Source organism: Protopterus annectens, chromosome 14.part0, assembly GCF_019279795.1.
Source record: "Protopterus annectens isolate FY-2018-M chromosome 14.part0, PAN1.0, whole genome shotgun sequence".
NCBI classification, from domain to species: domain Eukaryota; kingdom Metazoa; phylum Chordata; order Ceratodontiformes; family Protopteridae; genus Protopterus; species Protopterus annectens.
Genome location: NC_056748.1, coordinates 650,133,503 through 650,160,018, shown reverse-complemented (window position 1 = coordinate 650,160,018; position 26,516 = coordinate 650,133,503). Strand labels below are relative to the sequence as shown.

The following is a 26,516-nucleotide window of genomic DNA, read 5'->3' as shown; positions in this document are numbered from 1 at the left end:
AATTGTAGTTCAACCTGTCTTCCGTTTCTTATTTTTGTCTCTCACCTTAATCGGGTATGTTGTTCTTATAGAAGTATATTCCCCTAACCTTGTATGCCTAGATACTGATGTTAAACATTTTTTTATATTTTTTTTTTGCACTCCATTTCTCTTTCACAGCTTTCTACATTCCATCTGCAGTTTTTCCACTGAACACATCACTCCAGTTAGTTTTACATAATGACTGTTTTGATTTCATATAATCTGTAATTAATCTTCTGTGCATTGGTTTAGATTTCAGTTTGGCAGAATTATCTAGCAACATAATAACCTTTGTAACCGCATGATCACTGCACATCAACGGTGGTAAAACTTGACTTCAAGTAACAGTAATTTGTTTAGGAGCACAGCCAATGTCTAGTATGTTCCGTCCCCTGGTAGTTTTTTTTTTTACAATCTGAAGAGATTGTTGTTCCTGAACATACATTGTGAATAATTTCCTTACTAATGTTGTCGAATCAATATTATTCCAATCGGTTACTGGTAAATTTATGTCCCCAGCTAATATTATTCTTTCCTCCTGTGTTTCATGCAAGAAATGTACAAATTCCTCTAGGTCATCAGCACTTGACATTGATGGTCTGTGCACTCCAATTGTTACATCTTCCAGTGTTGTCTTTATTGACTAGGTTAAGAAGAGTTTAACAGCAAAATGGATATAAACACCCTGCAACACCTAAAAACTGTTTGTTGGTGGTACCACACACATTCTAACTGAATAATAAACACTGGTGTAATTGGGAACCATTAGAAACCCATTGGGGCACAAGTAATCTAATGGAAAAAGTCTCCATTTAAAGAATATTAATGTATGTTTAAACATTATTTCAGAATGTATGATCATTTCTGTCACGTACCTCTGATCATGATACTTGGTAAATATAACCCTCTAACAGACTCAAGACCACCATCAAAGAGATGTTAGCACAAATGCTAGTTATACAAAAAGTATAGAAGTAAGTGGTCTCATTTAACATTGTTCAGTTCTTGAACTTGAGATAAAAATCAGGCATGCCCCTAATATAATATGGAATATTAGGTATATATGTACATAAAATAGAATGCATATAATGCAGAATATCAGTCAGAATAAACCTAATACTCCATATTGCTCAAATTGACAACTTAGCTAAATCCTTATGTTCTTGGATAATTCATACATTTTTCACTAGCTTGAGGTAGTTGTGGGGTGTGAGATCCTTTCATTAAACATGGGGGACTGTGTGCCACTTTTCTCTGTCTGCTTCATGAATATAACTGTGTTATGATCATCCTCTTCAACAGCCCTTCTGCTGCTGATATCCTCCACTGTTAATGGTACGGTGAAACTGTTTGTTTCTCTTGCTGATCCTGTAAAAAATAATTTAAAAACATTACCAATAAAGAATTAGCATGCACTACTGTATACTGAATAAGGAGGTGTGGGGGGGCTCTTACCATTTGCACTACATTCGTTGTCATTCTGTGCAGAATTAGAGGGTTCACCTCTTAATTGGAGTGCATTTCATGTTATCATTCCATATCATCATTCAGTTCTCTCTCTCTCTCTATAAATATGTTACTGTTTTTTAAGCCACCCTTCCTGAGCAGATGTGCGTTGCTGGTGCTGCATACATTGGTAACACCCAATGTCTACACCACTTGTAATTATTCTAACCCCATCATCTTGTGCGTCACTGAGAACCCCACAAATGAAGTATTCCTCATCTAGTGTTAAAGGGATAAGTGTTGGAGCCCCGCACTACTGGTACGGGCAATTGCATTATGCCTCTCCTTGGATGTAGCACATCCTACCATATCACCCGCCCTATTCTTGCACTTTGTTTATTAATGTGTGCTTCCTTCCAATGACAGCATTAATGTGTGCTTCCTTCCAATGACAGCATTAATGTCCATAATGACTTGATTCCAGCCTTCTACCACCTCAGGTTTTTTGGGACCTTTTCCCCAAAAAGATGTTTGTCATATGTTCTATGGGCTGCCATGAGGATGTGGTGGTTCTCATGGCTAAAGATATAATCTCTTTGCCTTTGTTATATCAAAAGAAAAACTTTTGTAATCACCAGTCAAACACAACAATGAAAAGGTGCCTGCCATATACACACACAAAACCCATAATTATATATGCATGCAGAGCCTTAATCCAGTCAAGTAAGGCTGTGTTAAACTAATGTTTGCACCATGTGTTGAACTAATGTTTGCACCATCAAGAACACATTCACAACAGTAAGGCAAAAGCAGGTTAGTAACAGATCCATTCTTCCCCCACCACTTTCTTGTATTTAAAAAACTGTCATTTTTCATTCAGCAGTGAAATCTTCCAGTAAAGGCACACATGTTGAGCCAACAGAACATCCTTGACACTTGAGTACTTCACAATTAAATCACTGTATTTGTCACGTGTGAACGATCAATAAATAACCGCAAAATAATTACTTTCTCAGTGATCACTATGCATTTCCACTACTGCTGAAATGATTTTCCATTTACAAATGACACTTTTACAGAATTCACTTAAGTCATTGTAATATACCCACCATATCAGTGAAGCAAACATTTAAGTAATCTCAGTAATCTTGCATCATTTTGAACTGTTTCAGATTAATTTGCAATATTTCTATTACTTTTGCTTAATTTGTAAAGTCTGCAGTTTCCTAAGCCATTTGCCACGTAATCCTAAGTCAGTTTTTGTGTTGAACGTATTCACTTAAGTTCAGGATCATTTATACTTTTTGTATGCAAGTTAAGCCCTTTTACACTTCTCTCTATGAACTGTAGTAATACACAAAAATGTAAGGCAAGTTATCTGTGTAACTACGCCTCAGCTAGTTATCATTGTGGCGTCTAATGAATTTGAATGCACTGGGGGTAGTGGCAGAGTCCAACGCAGTCTCCAGCAATCCCAAGAATGCTGTGGGGATGCTTAGATAACCTCCGTTATTCTCTAAACTGACAATATTTTGTAAGGGCAAATGGAGTCCTATGCATGTGAGTTTGCACAACCATGAAAAGTAATCACTGTCCATCCGACACACCTTTTCACCTCAAAGCCCTCAACGTTTACTGAAAGTTGGTACTGACACACATCCAACCCTACTTCAAAAAAATAAATAAATAAAAATGCTACTGATGCTATACTACATGAGAAATGTATGAAGAGGTTATTCCTTCCTGACATTCAGGTGTAATACTCCAAAATCCTAGCAAAAACGAGGCAAAACAGTAGCAGCAGTTGTAAATAAGATAAAAACGAATTTCATTAATGACTTTTATTCACCATATAAATAAAATGTGAATATATTCTTTAAAAAACAAAAAACAAAATTGTCAACAATCACAGTAGAAGGTATAATGTACCTACTGGTTAACTGGGTTTGGTTAGGGTGATGTCACCCCTCAGAGAGAGTGTTTCTAAACCTGTGAACCACAGCCCTGATCATACTTTCTTCATTCTGGTACTGGCACTTCTAATGATGAGAGCAAGAAGCCGCTGTTCAAGCTTATAATGACCTACAGAAATGTAGGCCTGACTAGCTGGCTAATTGGGTAGATCAGGTGATAGCATGAAGGCCAGAGTTCTACAGTAATTATTGCTTTTTAAAAATTTTCTGGTGATATTAAACATGGGTTTAAAAAGTAAACTATAAGAAGGTTGCATTATTGAAGGTATTTGGTAGAAGAAATCTGTATAGCTGCAAATGTGTATCCCTATGTAATTATGCAAAAGAAAACCTAAACACATCTGTGCACAACTCTGGAATGTCTATGTAATGACAATTCTGTATACAAGTATGTAAGTATGCAGCTCTCTCTGTAAAATACAGATGTACATCTGTGTGTGTGTATATCTATATACGTTTATCAGTGGTGGATTTAGGCAAGGGCGAGCACCACCCCCTTTTTAAAGCTGTTGTACATCTGTAGGAAATGCGCGGTTAATTTATTCTAACTGGAAATTGTACTGTCAAAATGGTACATTTTTTCCATTTCAACTTGCATTTTTTTTTTCTTCTGCTGGAGTGAAAACTGCATGTTGTTGGAGGTTACTGTTGCGTGATCCGTATGATGACCCTCATTTGCTTCTCCAAATGCATCTGCATTGCAGTTGAGTTGAGAAGCATTTTGGTGACTGATCATAGGATACTAGCAAGGATTTATTTTGTGGAAAAGGATACTTTTTTAGTGTGTAGCCATAGTTTTCAGAAACTGCAGAGCTGATCAAGAATATCCTGTGTTTAGCACAGTATTCACGGAGAACTGCTGCAATTTGCAAGAGACAGAGAAGATCCTGAGGTAATTTTTTTTTCTGAAGTAAGGCGTGAAAGGTGCCAAAGTGGTACACTTGAGACTACCTCATTTGACATGCTATGCTATACAGAAACATAGAAAGTTGCTAGAATAAATTATAAAAGTTAATGTCTGTTACAGCCTTGGCAAACAAGCATCAGAACTAGTTGGCATAGACAACAGTGGCTTATTTCATTTGCTGTGGAATAGGCCATCTGCTAGCATGCATTTTCTAAAGGATATGAAGTCTGAAACCAAACTACCTGTCACTATTTATTGACTTCATTCTCCAGTGATTTGCCAGTAAATTACAGACTTTTTGAGGAGAAGACCAAAAATGAGGGGAAAAATCTGGACATTTTCAGAAGTAGTCTATTCTTCGAGACATTGTATATCATACTGTCTTACTGCAACCTACTCAAGCAACTCCCATGTCTCATTTAAAAAGTGACACTAGTCTGAAAAATGGACTGCTGTTGGAAACCTAGTTCACAACATCTTAGCTCAAGAAATCTGGACAAGGATCAAAAATAAGGACATATTTCCAATATTGCTCTTATTTAACAGGATTTGTGTTGGGATGTATTTTCTGAAGGATACAAAGATTGAAACTTGTATGTATGTCATGATTTTAGTAACTTCAATTTTCAGTGATGTACCAGGAAACCACAAATTTAATGAGGAATAAACCAAAAATGAGATAAAAATTTGAACATTCTAAGGAAATATGGATAGTTGGGTATGACTGGAAGACTGCTTACAGTGATGGCGAACCTATATCACACTTGTCAAAAGTGACACATGCCACAACATTTTGGGTGACATGTTAGCGATCACAAATACCCAAGTTACCAACGACGCTGCTTGTGCATTCATTGCTCACATGAAGTGCACTGAATTAACTTGGGTTTTGTGTGTCAAAAGCTCCTGGCACACAAGGTTCACCATCACTGCCTGAGGCTTACCATAATGTCCAGTGGTTTGACTGTTTCATTTCTTTCAGTCAGTAGCCACAGTCAAAGTTGATCTTGTCCGAATATAGTCCCAGCCACTCCAGCTAGCCCCACCCATCATGCCATCCCTGGAGTCGCAGCTTACTTTGGTCTTACCTACTGCTGCCCCTGGATAGCAATAGCACTATAATATTATAATCAGCCTTTCAGCAAGATAGTATGAACTGCAATAACGTTGAATTAACTCTTTGCACTGACAAGAGTGATGTGAAATTTTCCGCAAAATCTGTTTTCATAACATATAAATAGCAAGCCCTGATAGAATCTGTGCAGTAATGCAATTAAAACTCGGTAATGCCCGAACTCCAAGCCACCTCTGAGGTTCCTAATTGAAGTTGTTAGTAAGCTGTTAATTAAGCATTTCACATTTTTGTCCATTTGTTTCACATTATGAAAGACTGTGTTCCTTAATTTGGAAATGGAAGGTTGAGAGTTATGCCTCGTCTTCCAAAAGCATATGTATTACCAGTTGGCCTATAGGTGCAGGTCTCTGCATATTAAACAAATAAGAGCATGAATAACAAAATGCATGAAAACACTGGTAGCACTGGTGCTGACCTTCAACATGGCCGACAGAAAGGAGCACTCCATATAAAATTCTACGGACATACTAACTGGCATTCAAAGCAGAAACTGCCTATATCTCCATGCTCCATTGTTAAAAAGGAATCCAAAACTTACAAACTGGATAACTTTAACGTATTCACTCCAATGGAGCTCAGGAAGTTTGCACTGTAAGCCTTTTGACGGAATCAAATTACATCCTCACATTTCAAACAGATGTTCATATCTCTGAAACCATAGGAGTTATACATAGAATACTTTGGGAATTAATATGAGGAAGCAATATTTGATGCCTAGAGGTGTCACTAGGAGGTAACTGCAGATGCACCTGGAGGTGTTACTCAGATGCAATGTTGACAAACTACTACTCAATCTGCTGTCAGCCTCCAGAGGCTGATTGTATTTTGCTAGGTACATTCTACACTGTACTGCATGGTTTACACCTTTCACAGACAAGTATAATGACCATTTTGCTTGAATTCTTTTCAAAGTCAGAAGTAATGTGGGAATGGGGGCAAAACCTCCAAACCAGGGACAGTTTTAGTTATTGTATTCAACTTAAAAACTTAACAGAACAGCAATTATTTCATCAAAGTATTTTCCTGAACAGCGCTGTGATGCACAGTTTACACCTGATGCAGATTCATATGCAGGGACAGTACCTCTCAACTCCTTTGCTGAATAATTCTGTACAAAGCCAGAATAATTGGAGGTGAGGGGGAACAAAGCCTCAAAATAAGGACACCACTTAACTTTTTTTTTAATAGGGCAAGAGCTTCTTCAGCTATGCATTTTTCGAACAATAAGATGCTTGAAACACTAATGCTGGTCTGTATTGACTGCCACCCTCAGTAATTTATCAAGAAATCAAACAGAATTGCAAGGGATAGGACAGAAAGCTGAAGAAAGATCAGGCCAAATAAGGAAGAGTTGAGAGGTATGATGCATGCACCTTAATTTTACATAAAGATCGCAACCATCTGTCCTGCCCCCTCTTCCCAGTGTCTAATCCCTCTTGAAAATCCACATATTGCCCTCCCAAAAGTTCTCATAATTACTATTTAACAGCCTACACTGAACCAGGAATAAGCTGAACAGTTGAGAGGTATGTGGTGCAGGCAGGTGCCAACTAAATTTACACTCTCGGCAACAGCAGCCAGCCTTGGGATCCCAGGAAATCATGGAGGTGAACAATTACTCAACAACCACATGATGCCACCTCTTTTTTTTTTTTTTTTTTCTGCATTTGAACAGACCTCCTCTACAGCAGAGATAACCTGTACTGATCACAGTGCTCTTCCAGCTGCCAAAAAACAACTGGTACTATTGTCTACAACTAACCAAGGTCCAAAGTGGTCACATTGCACCGTAAACATGAGTAGAAAAGTATAGTCATGCACCTCTCAAGAAATCGGGACAAAGCAAAAATGAATTGGGAGGGACAAAGGCAAAACATTTAGGGACAGATTTTAAGTGTTGTTACAGTTGCTAGAATAACAGGTTTTTATATTAGAATTCCATTTTCTGAAGGATATGAGGTCTAAATCTCAAATGTATTTCATTGCTAACTTCAGCCATTAATGGTTTGTTAGAAAACTTCAAAGTTTAATAGGGAAAAAACTCTTATTTGCTTGGGTTCCTCAATGGGGTGATTTTGAAGGAATGTGAAACTGTGATTTTACTTAGTGCAAGCCAGTTGCACTCTAAGCAGAGTGAAATGAGCAGCTTTATAGCATTCACTTAATGCAACTGCCCTAAACATGGACCCTTTCATGGAAATTTGAGCTGCACATTTTAGAAGGCCGCTGTTATTCTGAGATTTTTTTTTAAATTGCAGTTTATATAGAGGAGCTGATACTGCAGTATGTACTGTTTTAAACTGTTTCTTTACAAGATAAACATAAAAGAACGTGTAGTTGTCCGTGTTGAATGCTGGCTTGCAATGTCCCTGCAGCACTGCAGTAATAGGCGATGATACACTGAGAATGAAATGGTGGAAACTGTAGTGCAAGGTTAAACACTGTGGTTCATGGCATGAAAAATAAAAATGTAGTATGGGAAAACATGCTGATAATGGGACAAGATACTGCTTGGGAACTGCCATTGCAGCAGGTATCTGCAAGATGCAGAGAAAAACCACTCCAACACTTACAACAAATTTGATAATGTTGATAAATAGTTGTGAATTACTGCTTTAACACACAGCTGTATTTTTTCTCTCTAGTATAAGCAATATTCTGCAGTTTCACTGTGAAATATTGCTTATATTATTATGAATTGTTTAAGTTTAATGTAACACACACTACCATAGAAGTGTGTTTTGAACATTCTTTTGGGTTTGTTCTGTAGCAACTATACAGCTGCACTCTCTAAATGCTCAGTATTTGGATTCATTGTTGTATGTGCCCTTTTTGGTACTAGTAGGGATTGTTATGTAGTACTTTATTACAGAAAATACCCTGTACTTCAACACATAGGGACATAAGCAATATAACCAATACATTTTATGTAGCTTCTTAAACCAATTAGCCATCTATTACATAACCTAGGGAAAATTGGAATGTGAATAAGAACAGGAATCGATTTAAACTTTCTGCAAATCATTATGTGAAAGCAGAGCAAATGCTGGACGAGCTATTGTCCTGATATTTCACAAGCTTGCCTGCAGGTATATATTCATATGAAACAAAGTATGGTATTTTCCTCTTGGGTAAACATATGTCAAAAGTTATTACTTTAACTTAATATTGGAGAGATACTTATGTCTGCCTAAAGAGTTGTTTTCAAATAAACAGCAGGACCAGAATATTTAAATAGTACTAGTAAATATTAAATAGATTATTATTAGCTTTATTCTGTCTGGCATCCCATTTGTAAGAGAAGAGCACAACAGATGAAAAAAAAGGGACTTGATCAGTGCATCAGTTCATCAAGGATTGAAGCAAAGAAAGAACATATAGATGTTGGTTGCTATAGCGTGCTAGTATACAAGCACAGTAAGTTGCATATAATGTGGTGAGATAATCCTGCTGTCCCATTACTGCACCAGTAGTTGCATTTTGCCATATCCAGTCATTCCAGCTGGATCTGTATTATATGCTTGAAGAGACTTTTCTTCAAACATATAATCATCGACACCTAAAGAGCAAACACTCTAAAGTGTGGACGGCCACATCTGAGAATTTTTTCCTCAGGAAGTAAAAATTTCACAAGGCTGCACACAAAAAACACAAACTTCAAAACCCTAATCAAGTGGGGGGGCTGTGCCCCCCCACACACTCCCTAACTAAATACACCAACTCTGAGATTGCTCTACATTGGGGAAAAGGGCAATTCCCGATAACAGCCAACTAAAATTTTTCCCCGAGGAAAAAATTTCCTGGATGTGGCAGTTCGGGCTTTAGAGCGTTCGCTCATTAGGTGTCAATTATATGTTCGAAGAAAAGTCTCTTCAAGCATATAATATAGAGTCATTCCAGCGCTCATTTTTTGGTCAGCATATCAGGATTTATAGAGTTTTTCTAACTACTGCCACCTCTTTGCCCATCTTTGTGCATTTAAGACCTTGTATACCACAGCAGATGCAGTGATTAGTTTTGAGATGACTCCACATTAACTAATTTGCTGTTGCATATTTATTGAAAATAATATTTACAGAACCGAAGGCACACCAAGACACTAATGTCCTATTTGCAAGGGCAGCCCAGAGTAACAGACAAGTAAGAGATGAAATTAACATAGTTGGTTATGTGGATAAACATTCAGCAGGACGTTGTGAACATTTACTTCAAGATTTCTCAGATCCCAGCTTATTACAGAAGTGTCCAGCAGTGTCCTAAAACCTTAATCAGAATATTCAGGAAATATGCAACAGTTATTCAGTGTGCATACATTTAAAAAACTCTGCAAAAAAGGAAGCCAGAATGTACAAAGTTAGTGGGATGTGTTGAACGAGGGACATCTGATAACTGGAATATAACCAGATGACAAATGTGAAGAAATAAATGTAGGATTTGTAGGTGAAGGAACATTTTATTTATTTAGGGAAGTGAAACTTATGGGATGGTGTGAGAGCTTGGAGTGAAACTGCAATATGGAGTCAAACTCTGCCTACTAAGGGCAGAGTTTGACTTCTGGACTGTATTTTAGCATTTCAACTGTGCTCACTCCCTCCCTCACTCCCTGGCAGAAGCATCTGTTGAAAGGCTTCCATTCCTCTTGACCATACTGCTCAAACTCTTAACACAAGAAATCTGAACAGAGCCATAAATAACGGAGGAATAAAGAACTATAACTCTTAAAAGTAATTAAAGGTGCACTAGTATCGCCACCCACCATTCCCTTGTATGTGTGTGTGTGTGAGGAAATGCTGAAAATGTGTTGGCAGATGCTATTTATTTTGCATTCATGTACCTATTTATTTGTTTGTGTGTTGCAGGTATTTACTTGATAACTGGGTAAGTCTGTCCCAAAGACCCTAAATCAGCCACAAACCAGTTCAATGAGGCAAAAAAAAAAAAGGAATATGCAGTGAAGACAAAAAAAGGAGTATGTAGTGAAGGGAAAGTGTGCGCATAAGTGACCATATTGAATAGAAATAATCCATGCAAAATATCCAGCTGGAATATAATATACAATGCAGGTTCATACCCAAACATTTTTTGAAAATGTCATGACTAAACAAATGTCAGTGCATTGGGGCAGTAACAATTCAGTGGTAGCTGTGACAGGGGCAGTGCAAAGGCAAAGCAGTGACAGGCTGCATGTATTGTAAATATTTCTATCTTGTCTTTCTGAAACAGATGCAGGGCAAAATGAATGTGTTCTCACTACGCGCGATAGAATTAAATGTTTGTAAGGAAGTGCAAAGGAGCTTGTAGTGTACTGTACCATTTGCTTTCCTTCACACTTAGTTTCACTTCTACTGATTGTAGTGACCATGCACTTTCTTTCTTTTTGTGAAATCTAAGCAGAAATAAGAACTTCAACCCACTTATAATAGCTTTTGATGGTCATTATAGATTTTGGAAACGGACATGAAGGACTCATCTTTGAAATATTAACGTTGTCTTGCTTAATATATTTTCTTCTTCTTTGAATCTTTATTCTCCTACCTGTGATATGCATCACTGTTATTAATGTTCTTCAATTACTCTCAGGTGTATTGCAGTATGTTTACTGTTATAATGTCTATTATGCTTCTTTGATTGCAAGTATATTTTAAATATTTTATATGCATCTTTTCAACTTTGTATTTGCTTTTAATCTATTCTTGTATAATTTTTTACAATATATTGTTTGTCTGTTTAATTGTGGAGCTTTTCTCCCCAGGCCTCCACTGAAAATGGGTTTATAACCCAATGAACATTCCCGGTCAACAAATCTCAATAAATAAATAAAATAAATGGATAGACAGACATGGATGGAGGGTTAAGATTCTGACCCGCCAGCATGTTTTTGTATGACAAAAGAGAATAATATAGTTGTTGTTGTTTGTCTTTCAGCTTTTTCCTGGTAAGGAGTCGCCACAGCGGAACTCCGGTCCACTAATAATTGACAGTAGATTTTTACGAAACGCCGAGGTGCCAGCTCTACGCCCAACCTTCAACGAAGGCATGCCCATTTACACACGCATGTCTTTCAAATGCTACCCAACTGCGGGGAGGACATGCAGACTCCACACAGAAGGCACTCCCAAGCCCAGCTGAGAATTGAATGGGAGAACCTCTTGCTGTGAGGTAACAATGCTACCGCTGTACCACTGCGGCTTACTAAAAGAATAGTATAGTCTCAACACGTATTACACCCAAATGACAAATTTAACAGCAAGTGTTTCTAATAATAGCATGAAAGGGGGAGAGACCTTAGTATACACAGATCAAATACTTTAGAGCAGGAAGGTGAAGTGTTTATTTTGTTGTATTCTCAAACCTAGCTTAGATCTAGAAGATCATTTACATCCATTTTACAGCATTGGTCTAGTTCTGAAGTACACCTGGAGATAATGGAAACCCCAGTTTTATGCAGTTAATCCTCAGGTTATCAACGAGTTCAGCCCTGACTGACACATGATTGAGGCATAAAGGGGAAATGAGGAAGAACATCATTTGATAGGAGGATCAAATATCTTGGGGGATGGTTGGTCCCAAGTTCCAAAAAGCAGCCAGCACCAAGGTGTGTAAAGCACTCCTATAGTTTAATGTACATGTATAATTCCACCAAAATCATACAGATCGTACCGATCATGATTACTGGGTAGACTGTTATTTAATAGATGGCTTGGTATGATACCAGTATATATGTTATAACTTGACCAACTAAGGTGCGTGGTTTGTATGTAGGTTCCCATTCTGTTAATATAGGGAGTGATATTTTGTACTGTTAACTGGTGGGGGCTGTTTTATAATAACTCTAGGGGTATTATATTGTTGTTCTTTTTTATTTTTCTAAGTTATTCGTCACTTTTTGAAGTTTTTTTTTTAGTTTGTATGATGCCAGTTGGTCTAATGTGGCATTTTTGCTACAATTTGATCATCTGATGTACATTATTGTGGTGTTATCTCTCATCGTCATCATAAATCATAAGAGTGTGAAATAATCTAGTGATTATGAAGCTTATTGTCATGGATCTTGACACTATCTTACAAGGCCTATGTACTGATAAAAATGACACACAAGTTTTTGGTTTGGCAACCTCGGTTGAAGAGGTTGAAAATAAGGAGAGTATTGATCCGGTTGACGGCTGCAATCACTTGTTTAATAAATTGAATAAATGTATGAGAACACTACGTACGAACGTATGGCATCTCAAACTATTTAATGCCTAACAGAATAGAAATATTACCCCTAGAGGGTTAAGGATTAAAATACAGCCACTGGTGGGTAAAGTGGATAATATATTGTTAAAGGAATGGAGTACAGCACACCAAAATGCTTCCATGACATTTGTCAACATACTTTCCACATATGAACGAATAATTAAGGAGAATATTGAGGAAATTAACACAGTGTGTGAGGGATTGAAAGTGTATGAGGGACAGCCTCACTATGTCACCTGTCTTAATAAGCTTACAAAGGATCTACTGGTCTTTGAGAAACAAATTAAGGATAAAAAATATGTAAATTTAATAGGGACCTTGGAGATCTTTTGATTATCATAGGAATGTAAAGTTTGTGAATTTTGATAAACCAGCATCAACACCAAAGAGGAAAAGGCCTAGGTCTGTCCTTTAAAACGACAAGTACTAGTTACAGTAGTACATCAGGGGACAACTCTTCTGCCACGGATATAGAGGGGTCCTAACACACATGAATCCCCATCCCCAAGAAACAATGTAACCGTGAGCACCCTTTAGACATAACAGACATAGGGGTGGGAAAAAGCACAGGAATAAACACGGTGGAGGGTCTACTACAAACATTGTTGACATGATAGACTGATATTATAATATCCACAATATTTCAACTGTTGAGCTTACTGATGGAGAAAAACAATTGTTAAATAAAGGACTCAACTATGTCCCTTTTTTTTTTTTGTTGAGGAAGATTCTTTGGTAGATGATGTTTTAGCTTTTTGTCGAAGACTTCATCTCAAATTGTTTTTTGGCTCTAGGGATATCTCACAAAGATCTACTGACTCAAACTTTTTGAAGTCTGATTTTACACCCCCGATAAATAAACGTGTCCATATTTCAACAAGCGGTTCTCAACGATCTACATTTTAAACTGTGTCATTCTAGGATACTCAGCCATAATTTGACAGCTGGTGAATAAGAGGCTTTTAGTAATTTGAAGAATAATACAAATATAGTTATCCTGTCTGCTGATAAGGGTGGGGCTGTGGTAACTATGGATAAGGATTATTATCTAGCTGAGGGAAATAGACAATTGTCTAACCCTCAGCATTATATGCATATGCCTATGGAACCCACTATGAATTTTAAGAAGGACATAGATACATTTCTTAGACGGTGGAGGAGGGAATCCTTAAGGAATCAACCATGCAACATTTGATGGTGAATGATAAACCTCTGGGCAGGCCAATTGTTTCAGGCATTGGTTCCTTAATGGAACCATTGTCTATTTTTTGACAAAGTATTTACAATCACTTGTAAAACTTATAAGAGCTAGAATACAGGACCCAACACAATTCTTGAAAGTCATATCGGATACACAATTGGAATTGACCTGGTTGCTCTGTACGCTGGATGTGAAAGCCCTTTATACTAACATACCCCATTGGGCGGGCCTACAGGCACTTGATTATTGGCTAAGAAGGGCTGATTTATATCTGGCAGGTTTTAATACACTGTTAGTTTGTATGGCTGAACATGTGTTATCCAAAAATGTGTTTTATTTTCAAGGGGAGTGTTACTGGCAGACACCGGGAACCGCAATGGGTGTGTCTTTTGCTCCCATATATGCTGATTTATTTATGGGATTCCTGGAGGAACAATTGATATATGATGACAGTCATAATCTCTTTCTGGATGAGATGGGCATCTGGAGGAGATTTTTAGATGATTGTTGGTTGGTGTGGGGAGCTGATAGGCAATATCTTTTGGAATTTGTACAATACCTAAATGGTAATAAGTGGGGTATAGAATTTACCTTAAATTGTGAAACAAAACAAATTAATTTTTTTGATGTTATGATCATTAGGAATCCCAATAATAGGTTGAGAACTCAGGTTTATAGGAAATACCCGCAGCACAATAATCTACTGTTTGCCTCCAGTTTACACCCACACCACATCATTAAGAATATACCTAAATCTCAGTTTCTACGGATCAAAAGAATATGTTCTACACAGTGGGATTTTGATTCATTCCAACAGGATTTGACCCATTGATTTGTGAATAGGGCTTATACACAACATGATATTAAGTGTGCCAGTGAACGGGCTTCTAAGCAGGATAGATCAGAATTGCTGGAGTAAAGCACCTAGGGATGACTCTGATGTAATTAGATTTGTCACGACTTATGGGCATAACATTAATCTGGTCCAGGATGTGGTGGCCAAAAACTGGAATATTTTATTGCTGAATGATCAATTGTCCCAGGTTCTTAAAACTAGATGTCAGTTTTCGTATCATAGATGGAGGACATTGGGATCATACTTTTTACATTATAAACTTCATGGAACCCGGGGCAACTATGAACATCAGATGACGATTACTGGGGCCAAATTGTTGGGTTCATTCCCATGTGGCCATTGTACATATTGCAAAAGTATGTACAAATCAAAACAATTTTCCAGCAAAAATACCAGTTGGGTTTTTAATATAAAATTTTATGTCAGTTGTAATGCCGACTGGGTTATATATTTGGCCACTTGTACATGCTCAGCATTTTACATAGGTCAAACCTCCCTCCCATTACGTTTTCGTATATCCAAACATTTATCTGATATACATAACAAGCGACTAACTAATGCTCCTATATAGGCATTGTACCTCCCATAATTCTGCAAAATTTTATTTTATTGTGATAAGACAAAATCCAGGGGGACAGAAGCAATAAACTTGGCTGGCATTCCATTTTAAACAAAAAAGAGAATAGTTGGATAATCAAGCTGGGTGGCCTTTTTTTTCTCCTGGTCAGAATGACCATCTCTAAGGATAGTATACAAAAATAATTTCTTGATAATTACAATTGTTTTGCAAAAAATTGATTAAATAATCAAAAGGAAATGATGTAACAGGATATGGTACTTGTCTGACTGAAGTTTAATCAATGAAGAAGGCTAGAATGCCAAAACTGGTATGATTTTGATGGAATTATACAGGTACATTAAACTATAGGAGTGCTTTAGACACCTTGGTGCTGGCTGCTTTTTGGAACTTGGAGTTTGGATTTTGGCTGGTTGCGTCTGCCGTACTTGCGAGCGTGCTTCAGGAAGTTTAGGTTGGTTGGACCTACCCTAAATGTAATGGGATATGAACGGATTATTTAACAGAATGTCTAGTTAGACAAATGGGACATATGAGGAATAATGAATAGTTGGATGACATTGAATGGAAGAACAGTTGTGGAACAGCACAGGAATACATATACACAGAGATACTCTCAGCAGGGTGTACAAATGAGTGGTATGCATTAAATCCTGGTAGGGAGGGTGAGTTTTCATTGATCTGAAACCATGTTGTAATGGTGTTAAAGATGTCAGTATTTTCTAGATTCGTAAAGGCTTCCATGCATCACACACTACCTACCATTTCATGGAATGGTAGGCCTTGCTTCTTTTGACCTCTCCACCACGGTCTGGATGGGGTCCTAATGGCAACATGTGTGCAGCATATCGCACCAAGTGCATCAGGAGAATGTCATGTCATGCAAGATACTTATGGTTTAGGCTCTCACCTGAGGCAAAAGAGGCAGAAAAATATATTAATCCTGTCTTTCCAAGAGTATGCCAAGTAACTACAAAAGTATCCTGAAGGCAGAAACCTGAGAAACAACCAGCACATCCCTAATTTGTCTCTAGAAGGTCAACAGTGTTAAATATGGTGAGGGCTATACCCTGTTGTCCACAGGAATAGGGAGACTACTCATCTCCCATGGTCCTTCTCTGTGGGCTATACAAACTAACACCCATACAGTATTCCTGTCCAAAGTACAGATATGAAGGATGTCTTGTTCAGAAAAATTAAAATACTATATTATTTGTCTCTATCTGTTCTTTCATGGCCAGCAACTGCCACAAGACACCTGCGGTTATGATGTGGCCAAGCCAAGCAGTTCACTATGGGGAGTATCCAAGCTAGAATATATAGTAAGCATCTTTGTGGATTGCAAAGTAGATAGAAAAGGTAGTAGTTCACCTGTTTATAAAGGCATTAGTGCACAGTATGGAAAAGTATAAAAGCAGTTATGAATTGGATAGAGGTGGGAAAGCTGCCTTATTTACATAAGAAGGTCATAGAATTATCAGTCAATTTTCATTTATATATCATTACAACTTCATTTGCTGAGCTCTTACTTAACATATGAAATTATGGTGATAAGTATATGCACCTGATGCTTCAAAGTGTTGTGGGATATTAGGGGAAACCTTAGATGTTGTTTAAAAACCTGTTTTGCAATGCTGAACATCTTGAGAAAGATTGTGTCATTTATTTTGCTATTTATACAATTAAGTATATATTTTCACATTTCTATAAATATTTCACAAAGCATGTACTTGGAGGAATTTCTTGCTGTCATGTTATAGCTCATGTCAGATTAACAAAAGGGTTTTGAACAGTATATTTTTCTAGGTTGCACAGTTTCAAGATATGACAATTTGTGAAAGTTTAACAAAAATAAATGTGTCTGTAGACATTACAACGTAAAATAACATTTATGGAAGGATGGTGAAAGTAGTATCACAGTATAGAATACTTCTGATAGCACTGGTATTTGTACGTTTTAATATCTTTCATTGCATTTAAAGTATTTACAATTGTTTTTCTTATGCTTTTTAAGTTTTTTTCAGAAAATGCTGTGTAAATGCAAGGATGTGTATGAACTGATAGTGTGAAATTCCACACTGCATAGATGTTAGAGTTATGTATTCCAGATATACTCACAGTTACCACAGATCTAGTAACAGAGCACAATTCATTTTTAGCGGTGATGAAGACAAGTGGTCAGTAAACCATCCACATACAGAAACAATTTTGTAAAGTAGTTTGGTTGCACTGATTCTGCATATACCCTGGCATGTGTCAGCCTCACTGAGCATGGGCTTTAGGACTTTTGAGCTGTCATGGACAGATGCCCTCAACCAATTGTGGTTTCTCTCCAGTGTGTAGAAAACCTGCTACCCCAGTTGATGCCGACCAGCATATCACCACAGGGGGTCCTGTACTGCAGAACTATCAGGCAGTGGAGACACTTGAGGCCTTGTGTACAGGGGTCATTTGTTTGGCTTAACTTGTCTTCACCCCCTTCCTTCCCATATCCTCCCTCTTATATTATCTTACCTACTCCCTAACCAACATTCAACATTTACTAGTTTCATCATACAAACTTGTACATTATACAATGACCCCCCCATTAATATTCCAAAACATGCACGCTGATTGGTCAGCGTGCATGTTGTAAATCAGACTTATACTAATGGAAAAAGGTCCAGTCGCCCGGACTTTTTCCATTAGTATAAGTCTTTAACAGCGGAGAATGCAAGATCTCCGTTGCTGTTTAGACACTGTCTCACTATGTTAAAGGAGTTTAACATAGTGAGACAGCTTTAAAAAAAGTAACCGAGATCTTCCGTTGCTTTTTTTAAAGCTGTCTCGCTATTTTAAATGGGTTTAACATAGCGAGACAGCTTTAAAAAAAGCAACGGAGATTCTCCATTGCTTTTTTTAAAGCTGTCTCACTATGTTAAACTCCTTTAACATAGCGAGGCAGTTTGTAAAAAGCAATGGAGATCTTGCTTTCTCTGTTGCTTCCACCCACAGCTCTGATGTACTGCGTAAGCATACGCATGCGCAGTACATCAGAACTGCTGCAGAATACCAGACAGCTGCGGAAGGGCAGCAATGAGGCATTATACAATGCCATTATTTAAGAAAAGTAAGTTTTTTTTCTTAAATCATGTCATTGCATAATAGCAATAACCCACTTCTGGGTGTGGGTAATGCTGAATTTACCCACGGTTGTCTTTGTTTGACCACTCGGCCTTCGCCCTCGTGACCAAACCACACCAACTGTGGGTAAATCCAGCATTACCCACACCCAGGCATGAGTTATGCTATAATATAAACCTTTTATAGTCCTCTTATAATGCTAGCTGCTCTATAAATTATATCTTAAATGTATGCAAAGGTAACCCTGTAAAAGTATAGTTATGCCAAGAATGCCTTTTTTGGTATCTACAATCTACAATATTAATTACATTTCTAATAGCTGGTTCTACTTTGGAATTCTGTCTAATAGTTTTTTTTTTTTTTTTTTTAGCAACTGTCATTATTAAATAAACATCTGTTCATTTTTGTCAGTTCCAATAGCTTATCCTTGCCTAAAACTGTAAATAATGTAGTGTCACTATCTTGCCCATCAACCCATCTATAAAGGCCTCTAACAATGATTTGACTTCCTGCAGTATCTGAAAGTACTAAAATACACGCTCCTACATCCAACAAAGATCAGCGTGACACCTCAGCATGTGGGATCAGCTTGTGGGAACATCTCTCACAAGCTACTATGGGTTTAAAATGTTTGTGTAGCACTTCCAGGCACCCATTGTGAATTTTCTAAATTTAGTGGCATAACTTCATAAACAGCATATCCCAAGTTTCAAAACATAACTACATTTCTATGTCTTTAACCCAGCTCAGGCAGAACCATCTTTTCTCTTAATTCTTCCATTGCTCTGACTGCTGTGCTAACTAATCCTTTTATCACTGGTAAGTCTCCCCTAATTTCCATTACTAAAGAAAGAAATATTGGACTGGTCTTCCCAACATCTTACTAAAGCCTGTGTCTCAAGCTTGTACCTACCATCACTTCAAATTCCTACCTCACTACACTATGCAACCCAAAATTTTGTTTAACTTGCAACCATTGGCTCATCTGTTCAGTGCATTTGTTCTCACTGAAACTGGTTTTAATTTCCTTTCATGACCTTAGGCCTTCTTCGTCTGAAGCTGTTTTACTTTATCCAGTGGTTCAAAGCAAGTTAACTCCTGGTTTCAACTCTACTTGTTAAAGCATCCACACTGCCTGGTTCATACGAACACCGAGGTGCTAGCTTGACGTTCAACCTTCAATGAAGGCACGCCCATTTACGCATGTCTTTTGAATGCCCACCCAACCGTGGGAAGGACATGCAGACTCCCCACAGAAGGCACTCCCCGCTCTCCAGTCGAGAATTGAATGGAAGAACCTTTTGCTGTGAGGCAACAATGCTACCACCACGGGTTTCTTTTCATCACCTCATTAGTTTTGTTAATTGGCTTTTTCCATAGACTTGCCCAAACAACTCACAAGCATCTAATATGGGAATTTTTCCACAAAAAATCCATTCTCTTGGCTTAGTTTTTGAGTTGATACATAACTTATTGTCCCCAATCTTGTTTGAGTTTTATTGATGCTATAAGGTGCAAAAAGACCAAACTTTATCCAAATACAAAATGACTGATCAAGTGCTCTTCTCTAATATAGCAATACATCGTATGCAAGTCAAGATATTTTTGTTTCCTTCTGATGATTTTGTTTCGTCCTGTAAGATATATTATCTGCATTATGGAATGATATTACTGACAAAATTAGGACCAAAGAAAATGTTATTGTTCAATAAACTCTATGAAAGCACCTATTTTTGGAAAACAAATTTAAATGTTGCAAAGATGCAGGTTAACCCATTAATCCAGGGAGGCATCAATGATAGCCTTGCCTAGAATACAACCAGGTCTAATGATTGGTTAATGGACAAATGTAAACACTGTGTTCTGGATTTTGATACATATAGTGCTGCTGGACAATATTTGCTGTCTCTGTGCAAGTGGGTGAATATACTAGTAATTTTTGTATGTTCTAGTACACAAGGATAGTATATGTGTTTGTATCTACACAAATTCCTTTTTGTACATTCCCTGTTCTATTAAGGGACACTACTCCTATTTCAAGATTTGCATTAAATTTGTGCTAATTTTATAAATTTAATTTTTTCAGAATAATTCTTTCCTTTCATTCATTCATTCTCTCTCTCTAATACATATATATATATATATATATATATATATATATATATATATATATATATAGATAGATATATAGATACACACACACACAAAATGCATTTCCTTCTGGTTTACGTCATTGCTCATCTGTACTTATTTTCTGGTATTATTGAATTTATGCACTTTCACTGAATGTGCATCATTATAATCATGCACCAATTTCTCTATTTGGGGTATGCCATCTAAATGGCCCAGTTCATGGCTGAAAAGGGTCCTTGGACTAGTCCACCCACCTGCTTAACAAAGTGAAGATAAATAAAATCTTATACCTGCATACATTCAATTTACTTGTCCTCACAGCCATGGGTTACAAATATAAGTAAAATTGCTAACAACTGACACCCTTGAAATGTCCCACTTGATAGCCAAAAGGGGGGATGAAAGACCCTTTTGCATTTTTATATAAACCTTTGAGTATAACTGTCTCCAGCATGAGTTCAATGAATTCCTTCGTAAATCTGAAGGTAAGTAAAACTTATCAGAGAAAACCATTCCTCTTCAAGTGCTTCCCTCCACATCTACACTTTTTACTGTTAATCCATTTTAGTTGTCTTGTGCCTCATTCATCAGTGACCCTGTGTTCAAAATGTTATCAAATGTCTGCCTCTCTCCCACAGAGCTACACTGATCATATACAGTCAGCGGAGACAAATGTTTAATGAAACCGTTATAACAGCATAACTTATAAACATGACTGAGTGTAGATACTGGTTTATATGAGAATGGCAAACATGGTTCCTTTAGCAGTATTGTTACAACTACTTAATGTTATAATTGAGGCATCAGTCTATTTGTAAGTTCTTCATTAAACATCCTCACCAGATAAGGAGCCACTTTATCTTTATTCTGTTAACTTTCTTTTGGTAGTTCATCAGTTTCCAGTGTTCTACTGAGAGTCTATCCTTTACTTTCCAACTTTCCTCTCCACTTGGGGGTGCCATTATAACACTTGTCAGAATCTCCATTGCCCTTAATCCCACTTCCTACAAATAATCCTGAATACCTCTTTTTCCTTTACTCCTGACTTAGTTTTAGCCGCATACCACCTTTCATAAGCGTCTCTCAATATCTTGGTCATCACTACCAGATATCTAATTTAAGTATTTTGGATCCTGGATCTCGATATTGAAATGAGTGCTCTCTGATGCTTAAAAAATATCCTTAAAGGACTCCAATACAAAGTCGTATTTTCTACCTAGAATATTATCTAATTCCCATTTGAAATGCTCTTGTCCTTTTTCCTTTCTGTGGTTGTATCACTTGCTATAAACCTGACCCTGGAGACTCCAACCTTACCCACTTCTGCATTTAAATGTCTTTACTGTTACGTCACAGATATGCCACATAATTCTTAATTGTTCTTGTCATGTCCTTTATGTTCTCCCATCACTCCAGTGGGGGCAAACTCTTTTTACTAACTGAAGCCCTCAGTCCATTACAAATTGCTTACATCATTTTTCTGATCTCTTCATTTTAAAAGAATAAACTGGAATTCTTCTGTGATACTCTAAAATAATATTTGTAAATGGCTTCAAAGGGTTATGAGCCAAAATCATTATGAGGTGTAATAACTGTTTCTGAATTCTGTCAGTTTAAACTTCCTGGTAAACCCTTGATTAAAGTGTTATGCATGCAGACCAGCATATGTGATGCTACAGACTGCTTTGTTCCACGTCCCCTGAAAAACCTGTCATTGGTTCAATCCTAGCCAAGGCTTCCTGTCATTGGTTCAGTCCCAGGGGCACTTGAAGAAATGTTATGCAGCCAGACAAATGATGATCAGCTTGGGGGGCATACAAAGGGGGAAAACATATGCTCTTGCACCTTCAGATGTGTTTGCTGTACTGCCAATATCTACGGGAATTAATATTTCAAACATGTCACTATTTTACCTTTTAAGATGGATTAGTTAGTCTAACCAATCTTATCAAGTGCCTCCCAAATAAACTATTCTTTTAAAGTGTGGATATTTGTAGCCTTGTTGTAAATGTTAACACAATTAAAGAAATAAAACCTTCACTATTTTTAAAACTATGTACAAATCAGTTCAACAGCTTTAAGAGCAACATTATTCCCTTCAAACCTACAACTAGTATCTCAACACAGTCTGTCTTACCTAGCTTAACAAACAATTCTGTGCCTGCACTATTACCTACAGATAACAGGTGTACTAACTGTTTCTGCATTCTGTCGGTTCACACCTGTTGATAAACCCCTGATTGAAGTTTTATGCATGCAGGATCAGCATATGTGATGCTGTAGGATGTTTTACTCCACTTCCTGCACAGCTTGTCAGTGGCTCAGTGCCAACCACAGTTTCCCCATCTCTTAGTGATATTTGTAAAACATCAGTTGGCATAAGCAACATAATTCATTTGTAATCACTCAAGCAATGTGTACAAGATTAAGAAGCTTGTATTCTAAGTATGAGGCAGAGTAACTGCATAAACACCAGCATTCATCCTTCACAAATTTAACATTCTGTATTTATCAGAGTAACAATGCCAACCTTGCATTCTGCTACAGCTGCTTCCTGTTCATTTTTGTCCTATAAATTCATATTTTGAGTACCTTAATATTTTAAATTATAAATCTTTGGCAATGTATTTCACTAAGCTCAACACTGTCTGTTAAGGGTCCAGAGTACTCACTTGGAGACACATAGGAAGATGGCATCTCCAGCTGCCATGAATAAAAACATTTTAGTAGATGAAACAGCATTTGAAAAAAATATCTACTGCTGTGTGGGATCTTCTCCTCTCTGACATAGAGTTCAATAAACATTGGATGCCTTCAATTTGAAGGGTATTAAGTGTAAAAGTTTTTGTGAATCTGGATAATAAATCTGAAAATTAATTTGAACATTTTTGCAGTTAGTTACTATAAATTATTTCAAAAACCTCTTGGTGACTATTTTAATATGTGCTAGAATTACTTTATAAATAGTTCTTAGCATACATCTGTGATGCACATTGTTCTGCATATTAGCAGTTAACTGTGAGATCTTCTATTGACTTATTTTTCAATATTGATCTCTTATTTATATATTTATATATATATAAAACCTTTGCTCATCTTGAGTCTTGGTCAAGGCTAAAGAGTCACTAGACCAACCCACTTACTGGTTAACTATTTGCAATAAAAAGTAAGTATTGATATTCCCAATTCCCTAAAACTTTAGTGAAAGTTCTAAGTGCAGCTGAGGGGAGAAGGGTACAAAATGGTGGAAAGCCAAAGATATCCAAACATATTCCTTAAGATAAAATTATTAGTTTACAGCTGACATGAGGAACCAGACTGCATTCATTAAGGAGATATAATCCTGGCCAGCCAATTGGATCCAGTGCAGCACCTGTTCACTTTACAACAAGCCTGCCATTAATGTTCTTTGAGTAAGTATCAAATATATAAAAATTAAGACAACCAAATTTAAAACATTCATTCTTACATCTTAATCCCCTTTTTAAGGACAGCCCAAGCAGTTGATATGCTCCTTTTAAAGATAAAACTAAACTTTGCCAGTGTATCTTTAAAAAAAAATGTTCTAGTACAATCATCCAGTTAGAAATCGTGCATATCAATACTAGCCTACATCATATTCTAGGAGGTGCTTCCATGTATTTTCATAGGAGGCCCAAACTGGGACTCTTCATACACTGAGCCATTTATAGTGCATTGCATAAGACTGCGCTATTGCACTGACAATTCATCTGTCTTATTACCCAACATTGGCCTGGCAATGGCACTGTTGTCATGCAAACTAATGTAGCAACCAGCCCCAAAATCATTTGAAGAGTTTTTCTCCCCGTCTTTGCCATTTGATAGGACATTCATCATTATGGATCAACAGTATTAACTTGTACAGCTTGTATTCATTCAGCCTTCTCTATCATGCACTCCCACCAATCATGTATGCCCAGTAATATCCGATTATTCATGCTAACATTACCCTATAATCTTGTAAAAAAAAAGGGGGGGGGCAAGCACAGAAGAAGCATCATGCATTGCAGACATATCTGAAGTGATGATACTTTACATGTCAAAATGATTAAATAATCCTGAGCTGAATTTTGGTAATCCCCACAAATAGCAATACATCAATAAGATATAAAGTGCCTCACTTCCTCAGGACCTTTTTTCTAGCTACAAAACTTGTCGTTTGCCTTTTGCTATAGCTTTTACTTAAAAATAGGAAACTGCTCTTGTCCAACTGACTATCTCTCTTGTTTTGTCCAGTAATGTTTTCTATTCATTCCTCTAACATTTTGAGTTGTATCATCAGTAATATCCTCACTTTTATGTAGATGGCCACCATCCACTGCCCCCTACAATATATATTTCTGTAATTATTTTAGAAGAGCTTGCAAATCTTTGAAACTTTGCACTTGTGGAAGATGGTGGGATATGGTATTCTGAACTTACCTTTCTTAACTTACATTCATGTATTGCCACCAAAAACTGGGCTAATTTCTAATGCACCTGTCTAGACAGAAAATTTATCACTTCTATCCTTTTTCTGGAGATAAGTAATTTTCGATAAAAGGTGCTCTCTTCCAATATATAAATTTTACCAGACCTCCAAGCAAAGAAAACATTTGATCTTGCAATATGAAGGCCTCAATTCTTATTAAAATATATTTCCTAGTTGCAAAAATTAGTTCCAGTCAAGTCCTTTGACATATTCTTTCAGTTTTACTCTTATACCTCCTAGCTCAGCCCATATTTCACCAATTTATCTTTCTTCCAAGAACGCCAACTCTTAATAGACACACTTTTCCTTCAGCTTTGTGTTTTCCTGTTGTAATGCCGCAAACAGTTGTCAGCACTTCTACAACTTCAGAGTCTCTTATTTATATTTTCTGTAATATCATTAAACTGTACATTAAGCTTATAAGTCTCAGAATTTGATCTACCAAATTATTTGGAAAGTCACTGGATTCAAATGTTGTCCAACTTTCACCTAAAGCAGGAGTTTTCTTCTCCCCATCTACCATATTGTTTATCAGCAGTGTTGGTGTTGCAATGGCCTTTAGTCTGACAAATGAGTTATTTTTCTGCCTTTTATATTTAACTCTTTAATGTTAAATAACATAAATATAATATTATAAAAAAGTTAGTGAGGGTCTCAAACAAATATGCAATACAAAAGCACATCAATGAAGGGAGGCACATGGGTATCAAATGTATGATTACTAATAACAAAAAACATATACATTTTCACAGAAATATTCCAGAGTAATAAAGGTAAAGACCGAGATCTAGCTGGCCTATGTTTGACACAGCATGTCTCAGCCTTTATTATGTCCATTATAGAAAAGTGGATCACTGGTTTGACAATCATATCATTACAATTAATTTTACCGAAGATGTGAAGTTAAAAACACTTTTATTGCACAGGGTTGGAGAAAAAGAACACAATACTTACAAGCAGTATGTTCAACTCTCCTGAACAGATAGCTTAAATTTTAAAACTCCTTACATAATCTGGGCGTATATCTCAGTGTGAATTATAATAATTACCTGGGCATTCTGGATATATTTTGTTATGTATGAGTTCTTTACATCTTCCAGATGGAGTTATGGTATGCTAATGATCAATTAATATTAATAGAATCAGTGTGTGCATCCTTAAAGCATCTTAGAATAAAAACTGGATTAGGTTTGGCCAACCAGACACACAGCAGTTTATGTAAAGAAGCCTACAACACAATTTTACAATAATTAATGCCAAAAGAAATGTTCACTGGTACCACAACAAGAAACTTATTTTGCTACTGCCACTTTAGAAACTATTTTAAATTAGAACGTTTTAAATTGGTTTCTAAAGAACAGAGTAAACAAAAGATCTTCAGTTTTGACAGCTGAAATGTTTTTAACACCTTGA

The 26,516-nt window shown here is 36.9% G+C and overlaps 1 long non-coding RNA gene across 1 annotated transcript in view; it reads left to right on the top strand.

The window, feature by feature from the left end:
* Positions 1 to 26,516, top strand: part of LOC122789158 — a 171,933-nt gene that overhangs the window by 144,252 nt on the left and 1,165 nt on the right. The gene's annotated exons all lie outside the window — the stretch shown is intronic.